Source organism: Hemicordylus capensis, chromosome 6, assembly GCF_027244095.1.
Source record: "Hemicordylus capensis ecotype Gifberg chromosome 6, rHemCap1.1.pri, whole genome shotgun sequence".
Classification (NCBI taxonomy): Eukaryota; Metazoa; Chordata; class Lepidosauria; order Squamata; family Cordylidae; genus Hemicordylus; species Hemicordylus capensis.
Window position 1 is genome coordinate 56,364,879 of NC_069662.1, and position 8,349 is coordinate 56,373,227.

At 46.3% G+C, this 8,349-nt stretch overlaps 1 pseudogene; it reads left to right on the forward strand.

Annotated features, from left to right (window-relative positions):
• The window catches only part of LOC128330010 (membrane primary amine oxidase-like), a 34,601-nt pseudogene that overhangs the window by 12,114 nt on the left and 14,138 nt on the right, over positions 1-8,349 (forward strand).

The window sequence follows — 8,349 nt, forward strand, 5'->3', positions numbered from 1 at the left end:
CAATTATAACAAATTAAGGCTTGACTTATCTCGCTTTGCATGTAATGCGTGTGTCTCATATATCAGTTTCACCTTTTAATTTGCATTACTGAAATTAATGGACTTTTGCACGATATTCTAATTTTCCGAGTTTCACCTGTATACTGAATCAGACCATTGGTCTATCTAGCTCAGTATTGTCTTCATAGACTGGCAGTGGCTTCTCCAAGGTTGCAGGCAGGAATCTCTCTCAGCCCTATCTTGGAGATGCCAGGGAGGGAACTTGAAAACCTTCCGCTCTTCCCAGAGCGGCTCCATTCCCTGAGGGGAATATCTTACAGTGCTCACACTTCTAGTCTCCCCTTCAAATGCAACCAGGGCTGACCCTGCTTAGCTAAGGGGACAAGTCATGCTTGCTACCATGAGACAAGTAGCAAATGAGAGTGGATTCATGGTTTGTATTGAAAATTTCACTTGCTACCAAAGAATCTACACTCAGAACACCTCAGAAACAACAGAACCCTGTACCCCATGTGTTAGCAACCCATGGGGGGGGGCTGGCAACCTATGTGCACTACACCACCACTCACTCTGGGCCACCCCAGCACCCCCCAAGTGCAATCAAGGGGCTGCTGAAACCTCCATTACACCTTATGGGGGAAAACCTTAAAGATCCGTAAACTTCAACAAATCAGCAAAAATCAGACCTCTGCCCAAATCCTTTGAAAAAATCATGGTAGCTTCCTTGCCCCCCTTGGCCACTATGACCAACCCCACACCAATCTAGGACACCCCTTTCCCCCCGACATGAAGCGATACACCTCCATTATACCTCATGGGGGGAAACCTTAAAGACACGTAAACCTCAACAATTCACCAAAAAATCAGCCCTTTGCCCAATTCCTCTGCAATTTGGGTGGTAGCCTCCACTCATTAGGCACTACCACCACACCACACTCTTTTGGCCCTGGGCCCAGGTTTTTGATCTGAATTGATTCAGATTCATTCAGATCCGAATCGAATCTGGGGTGATTCGGATGGGTCAGATTCAGGCCCAAAAACAGATTGGGGGTGCTTCGATTTGGATCAGAATCAAAACACTGAAAATCCAAATTGCACACCCTATTCCTGACTTCTGAAAGGTAATTACTGGGGTTGTCCTGGCATCTGGAGCCCCCTGCTTCTCTCAGCACACTGCCATTTGTCTGGGTAAACAACCCTGTCTCACGAAGGAGGGTAGGAAATCCTGACACTGTCCAAACACTGGATGGACTAGGCTAGAGGTTCTCAAACTGGTCCATGAGCTCCATCTATGTAGTCCACAGAACAGTTGAGAATATAAATATTTGTCATTTTGTCTTGCATTTGATTTCTCTCTCTCTCTTTAGCTATATATGAGATACTGTATGTGCTTTGATTTACAGAACAACAACAACAAACTTCATCAAGTGCTCCACTGAGACCCCAAGCATTTTTCAAGAGGTCTGTGAAAAAATGGGTTGAAAATATCTGGACTAAACTAACATCACAGCTGGTAGCTGTCACAGGGAGTCTCCACATGTTTTTCTTCTATGATGTTCTTGATAGGGAAGGGAGTTCTCCTCGTGACCTCTTCCTTTCTGGCCTCTACCCAATCTCGTCACATTTCTGGAGTAACATATCCCGCTATAGTTCTAGCAGCTTCACTGCCACTGGGGGTCTTCGTTGTGAGAACGGCTGTGGACACTTCACTCAGGACCTTGCAACAATGAACCTGAAAGCCCTCCTCATTCTTCTGGTGCTTGCTCTGGCTACTATTTTTGCCTTAGTGTGTGTGTTGCTGACTCGGAAGGAGACGCTTCCCCACTGCAGTGCCAAGTCACAGGCTTCCCTGAATGGAAGGCACAGCAACAAGAGTCTGGTATTTGCTGACCTGTCAGCAGAAGAGATGGACGTGGTGGTCAAGTACTTACAGAACCACCTGGGATTGCCCTTGGTAGATGCTTATCATGCCAACCCTGCTGATAACTGCATTTACTACTTGGATGTGGAACTTCCTCACAAAGAAGAGGTGCTGAAGTTCCTTGATCATGGTGGGCCACACCCCACCCGACAAGCACTGGCCGTGATGTACTTTGGAAACCAGCCAGATCCAAATATCACAGAGTACATCGTGGGCCCACTCCCAACTCCAACATACCATCGGGATGTGACCATGCAGAAGTATGGAAGAAAGTTATCCTACCATAGTAGATCTGTAATAGGCAATGAATATGAAGAAATTGGGAAATTCCTGCTGAACAAGAAGCTTCCTGAGGCACCCAATTTCCTAAAGGAGGCATTTGGGCATAATGGGAGTGACTTTCAAAGCCTCACATCAGCCCCTCGGGGGTTCCAGTCTGGAGATCGAGTCACTTGGTTTACGTTGTTCCAGAATACAAAGGGCTTCTTCCTGCACCCGGTGGGACTGGAGCTCTTGGTAGACCACAGTAGTCTGGATATCTCTCAGTGGAGTGTACCAAAGGTATTCTATAATGGTCAGTATTATAATGGCTTGGCAAAGCTGGAAAGAGAGTATCTAGGGGGGCGTGTGCCTCTGGCAAAAGTCAAGACAGCCTCACCAGATGGGGTTTTTTCCTCAATGGAGCCAAAGTTCCCTCATCAGGAATCAGGCCCTTTGTCCCATGAGCCTTGTGGGCCACGCTACAGTGTGAGAAACAACCAGGTTGTCTCCTCCTCCTGGAGTTTTGCCTTCAGGATCGATGTGAACAGGGGACCATGAATCTATGATATCACATTCAAGGGCCAAAGGATTGTCTATGAACTCAGTGTGCAGGATGCCATGTCTGTTTATGGATCCAACAGCCCTGGTGGGATGTCAACCCGATACATGGATGGGAGTTTTGGAATAGGAAGGTTCATGTATTCACTGGTCCGGGGGGTCGACTGTCCATACTCTGCTACTTTTCTCGATGCCCTGTACTTAATGGAGACCTTGAAACCAGAGGTGCAGAAGAACTCAATCTGTGTTTTTGAGCAGAATGTAGAGGTCCCTTTTCGGCGGCATTACTCCAACCTTCAATCCCTCCACTATGGGGGACTGCCTGCTACTGCACTGGTTCTGCGTTCTGTGGCAACTTTGGGCAACTATGACTATATCTGGGACTTTGTTTTTCATCCAAATGGTGCCATTGAAAACAAAGTCCGAGCCACTGGATACATAACCTCATCTTTCTTCTATGGTGATGGGCTAGAGGAAGCCAAGCTGGCGGAAGCGAAGCTGGCGGAAGCGAAGGTGGAGGCAGCGCAACTGAAGGGGGAGGAAGTGCAACGGAAGAAGATTGACCTTTGTTCGCTTGTAAAAAATGTTATATTATCTGTAGAGCTCTGTACAAAGTTCTGTTGTTATTATTATTATAGTTTTTTTTAAGTCAGCAAATTTTCCAAGCTGTTTCAAAATAAATATTCAGAGACTTCTCGGTCCCTCCCCCCCCCCCATATCCAAGCCCTATGGCAAGCAGATCCCTATATATGGGGGCGGGAAAGGTAACCACAAAAAGGAGTTCACACTCTACCTGGCAAATGCTGGTCTGGGTTAAGCAGGGCAGCAAGGGGTCTTCTGCTGCAGAGAACACTCTGGCTGCCTCCTCCTTCCTGGCTTGCTTGGGCCCTACTCGAGTTCAGGCTTCACTGCGGCCTACACGGAGGCCTCCGTGGAAGCCCCGCCGATCAGCTGAGAGGCGGGAGGAAAGGAGCTCTTTGCAGCTTGCCTGCTGCTTCGATTGCGGGCCAGCAGAACAAGCAGGAGAGACGGCGAAGAGGGCAAGTGGCTGAGAGGCTATGGGGCTGGGCAGGGGGCAATGGGGAGTCACATGAGGTGCCCCTGGGGTGCCCCTCCAGGCAGTGGGGCCCCCAGACAACTGTCTCCCCTTGCCCTATCATTGTTACGCTCCTGCCTGTGTACATGCATGGTGGCCTCCAAAATGGCCACTGCGTGCTTAGAGAGGCCTGAAACGGGCCCGAAGGAGACCATAGGGAGGCTGGCAGGGGAGCGGAAACAGCTGGAGACACACACACCCATGGCTGCAGCAGCACCACTTCACCGGCAGTAAGTCTGCCTTCCTCCAAAAAAGATTTACACCCCTGGCACACCCAAACTGGACCCAAACTGGTCCCAAACTAGTGCCCAGAACAACACAGTGTTGCCTGCCAGTCTTTGCAGAATTATAGCAATATTCTTGGAGTTGGATGGTTAATCTTAACTCAAGCTAATGCAGCCTGTGCTCTTTTGTGCTACTCTAGATGATCAAGAAGCAGCTGGTGGCCTCCATCAAGGCCCTGCAGAAGCATTATGTAACCTCTGATGCACTAGTAACCAGTGATGATGGGGATGCCAACACCCTCTGCTGTGCTCTAGAGGCTGTATTTGTGCATGGATTGAAGACTAAGCACATCAAACCAGAGTCTGGAGCAAAAGGGAGAAGACTTGGGGGGCGTCTACCCCTTCCCCAGCCAGTTTTCTGGGCCCTGCTAAAATCTATCACCCACAGGTGAGAGTGGAGAGGTGAATTTACAACTGTCACCAAAACTTGCTAACTGTGTCTTGTTTAGCATCACTGCTGGGAGTGAGTGACTTGGGGTGAGGCTTCTAGATAAAGAAAATAGCTACAAACTCAAGGGGATATGGCTGATGAGGGGCCTTCTTCTCCTCTTGATAGATCTCTGCAATATATCAGCAAAGGTCTCTAATTCACAATAATTTAACAGTAGCAGCAACAGCAACAAAGTTCTTTTTTCTTAGACATGCATCTAGGGGTAGAGAGGACAGTCCTTAAGAATTTAGTTTGAACTTTCGCTACGGCATCCTGGTTTAATATAGATTCCCATTTGTGCCCCATGTAGAATTTGGGCCAGGGTTTTAGCCTCAACAAACTTTAAAGCTGCTGGAATTATTTCTCCTCCTTTCCTTAAAAAAATACCTCTTAAAGGCCATTGGATATTTTAGAGCCATTTGTAGAACATGCTTAATAGGAGACTTCCAAATCTCCATAGAATGGAATACTACTCCCAGATATTTAAAAGTAGGAACCTAATTTCCAAAGTTAAATTGCTGAAATAGAAAAAATTCAGAGGGAAATCAGGAGTCCATTTTTTGTGCTACTGAGCTAAGTTTTTGTGCTAGAAAAGACTATGAGCTTAGTTGTTGTACTGAGAACAAATTCCTGACCTGCGCATATGCTCAGAGGCACCCTGTTCTTTAACTGATGTGTGTATTCATCCCTTGAGCCTCTATTTTGCATCTGACTCCAATTGGGATTTAAACCTTGGGATTTTAAAGACAAAAACAGTAGATTCTGCAAGCTTGAAGGCTGCCAATCCCTAATATAGATGATAGCCAGCTGATGCAATTGTCTCATCACCTCAGAGAGGGAAGGCATATCCCTCTCTGGCTGTTGCTCCCTTGCAACTGGTCTTCAGAGGCATCCTGCCTTTGAACCTGGAGCTAGTCTATAGACATCCACACATCTATAATGCACTTGTCCTTCATTTACTCGTATAATCCCCCTTTAATGCCATCTAAACTAGTGGCTATCATCATATCTTGTGGAAGAGAATTCCAAAGACCAATTATGCGCTGTGTGAGGATTATGTGCTTTTGTCCATCCTAAATCTTCTGTCAGTCAGTCTCATTGGCTGACCCTGATTCTAGTGTTGTACGGAATGGGGGAAAATGCTTTCTATCCACTTTCTTCACACCATGAATAATTTTATAAGGCTCTATCACATCCCTACTTAGTCACTTTTTTCCAGATGAAAAAGTCCAAAACATTGTCGTCTAAGTACAATGGAGTACCATAAGGAAGGTACTCCAGCCCCCTCCAACCCCCATTAAAATTAATGCATATACAGCCACACACACACACACACACACACACACACCTGTACAGACAGCTGTATGCATAGTGCATTGTATTGTTTGAATAGGGCTCAGGTCTTGAGCACCATTTAGGATTAAGCCTAGGATAACCTCCCCTCTGGTTGGTTCCTTGACCAACTGTTCTATGGCACAATCATTTTGGGTATTGAGAAATTTGCTCTCTTTATGATGACATGAACATGAATGTACCCAGTGTGCAAGTAACACAAGTCACCCATTATTACAGCACTTTTCCCCTTGGATGTCTTCTTAGTTTCTTTCTCCAGCTCAAAATCACACCCAATATTTTGATCAGGAGGGTGATGGTGGGTAATAAATTACTTTTTATGTCTGATATTACTATGGAGGAGTCTGCTCGGCCTGGCACCGCCCACCTCGACACGTATTGATGATAAAAGATACTGTCTGTCCGGATTTAGGGAGGAGGAATTATCTAAATAAACTTTCCACCCTCTCGCACGAAATTATAGGCACGGGCATTGCCTCAGAGTTGGGGGAGTAGGGATGTATATTCACTCCACTCCTTCACCTATCAGCAGGAGCCACAAGCCCGAGCTCCTCTCTGGGAGTCCACTAGACCAACAAACCCCATCCCTGCTGATCATCTCATCTTCAGCAGCCCCAGCCTTAAATAAATTTAAAGCCCTACATTTAGGACACTCCTCCCCGCTTCCAGCTTGCTCCCTCTTCCCTGGCCAGGCAAGTGGATTGGCCACCGAATCCCTGGCCTCCCAAGGGGCCTTTTCCTCCAACTCCACCCCCTTCACTAGCATTTCTATACATGTCTGCAGCTGTGGAGCTGATATCATCGCAATTCCATCTCCACCATTCTGCTGCCTCTTGGGCTGCACACACCCATCCCCCAGAAGCTGTTGCATGCCTCTCTGAGCTCTTCCTGACTAGAGATGTGCAAATTGATTCGGGTACAAATCAATTTGTACCTGAATCTAGCTGATTCGGGTGATTCGGAGACAAAACAAATCACCCCTGTGGTCCATTGGCTAGATTCGAGTACAAATCGAATCACGCCTGGTTCGATTTGAATCAATTTGAGATTCGGATCCCTCCTAATAATCCCCTGAGATTCCCAGCATTCAATTTTTTTAAAAAGCTAAGCTCTAGCCCTTGTAGAAGTGAAGTTATGGAGCAAAATGTTTGGTCACTATTTTTCAAGTGTTTGGATTCTTTGGTGTATAATAACTTTCCCTCAATGAATCCCTATGAGGATTCATTACACACTTTCATTTATTCTGTTCATTTTGACTGTCTTTTTGACAGTGCCAACTGTCAACTGCCATGTGCCAACTACACCCTACTCCCACCAGCAAGGCAGTGGGGTACTACTCTGTTTGTGTTCTAGGATTGTTTTCAAGTGTTTAGGCTCTTTGGTGTCTAATAACCTTTCCTCATAATGAAGAGTCTAAAAATTCCTAAAATATAAACTGAGTATCCAGTTGCTTGTGGGTTGGGGGGCAGTTGGAACATGAGATGCCATTAATTCTCCACCCCCACCTGCAAAGGAGTGGGGTCAAAATTTTGGGTATACAGTGTACTGTGCTTGATTGGCCAGCAAACTCGCCTGACCTGACCCCATAATCTATGGGGCATTGCCAAGAGAAGGATGAGAGACATGAGACCAAACAATGCAGAAGAGCTGAAGGCCGCTAATGAAGCATCCTGGTCTTCCATAATACCTCATCAGTGCCACAGGCTGATAGCATCCATGCCACGCCGCATTGAGGCAGTAATTGCTGCAAAAGGGGCCCAAACCAAGTACTGAATACATATGCATGCTTATACTTTTCAGAGGTCCGATATTGTTCTATTCTACAATCCTTGTCTTCTTGGTTCCATGTAATATTCTAATTTTCTGGGATTGTGGATTTGGGGTTTTCATGAGCTGTACGTCATGATCATCACAATTATAACAAATTAAGGCTTGACTTATCTCGCTTTGCATGTAATGCGTGTGTCTCATATATCAGTTTCACCTTTTAATTTGCATTACTGAAATTAATGGACTTTTGCACGATATTCTAATTTTCCGAGTTTCACCTGTATACTGAATCAGACCATTGGTCTATCTAGCTCAGTATTGTCTTCATAGACTGGCAGTGGCTTCTCCAAGGTTGCAGGCAGGAATCTCTCTCAGCCCTATCTTGGAGATGCCAGGGAGGGAACTTGAAAACCTTCCGCTCTTCCCAGAGCGGCTCCATTCCCTGAGGGGAATATCTTACAGTGCTCACACTTCTAGTCTCCCCTTCAAATGCAACCAGGGCTGACCCTGCTTAGCTAAGGGGACAAGTCATGCTTGCTACCATGAGACAAGTAGCAAATGAGAGTGGATTCATGGTTTGTATTGAAAATTTCACTTGCTACCAAAGAATCTACACTCAGAACACCTCAGAAACAACAGAACCCTGTACCCCATGTGTTAGCAACCCATGGGGGGG